Below are 705 nucleotides of genomic sequence, written 5' to 3'. Positions count from 1 at the left end.
CAACAACTCAGCTGCTTCCTCCTCTCGTGTGCTGGGGGTTTAGGGTTTAGGGTTTAGGGTTTAGGGTTTAGGGCTGGGAGGGGGCGTCTGGCGGCGGCGTGCATGCAACCAGCCTCTGGGTTTATCATCACATTAAAACAAGAGTTGCATATACAGCTGAGAATATCTTCACGGAGAAAATAATTTATTAAGGATGCATCCGTCTCACCAGGCAGTACGCATGCGATAGGCTCCACGATACGAAGGCAGCAGAAGAGTGTAGTGCTCTCCCCTGAGTTATACTGCAGCAACTGCAGCAGCAGTTGCTGCTGCATGCACTGCATTCTTTTAAAGAAAAGAGACAGGAGCATGGCAGCCATATATAAGCAGAGCTACCACTCCTCCAGAGTGCATCTGAACCATAGTATAGAAAACTCCCCGCATGCACTGAAGCACAACAAAAGCTATTGATAAGGCTGAGGGGAAACAGCGTGATAGTGAAGGGCTCAGCGGCCTCAGCCTGCACACCAAGAGGAGAAAGAGCGGAGCAAGGAGACAGGTACACGCTGCAGCGGCGTTGCGAGAAACGACGGAGAAATGCATGCACTGCACCATGGGGGGCTTCCGCCAGCCCCAAAACTTTGTAAGATTCAAACAGTTAGCATCTAACGAAAAGTAACGATGGGCAGCAAGGGCCCCCAGGTGTACGCAGGATGAAGGGGCACG

This window comes from Eimeria mitis, genomic scaffold (genome assembly GCF_000499745.2).
Source record: "Eimeria mitis Houghton genomic scaffold, Emh_scaff1526, whole genome shotgun sequence".
Taxonomy (NCBI): Eukaryota; Apicomplexa; class Conoidasida; order Eucoccidiorida; family Eimeriidae; genus Eimeria; species Eimeria mitis.
The sequence above is the reverse complement of the archived record's forward strand: the minus strand, read 5'-3'. Positions refer to the sequence as shown.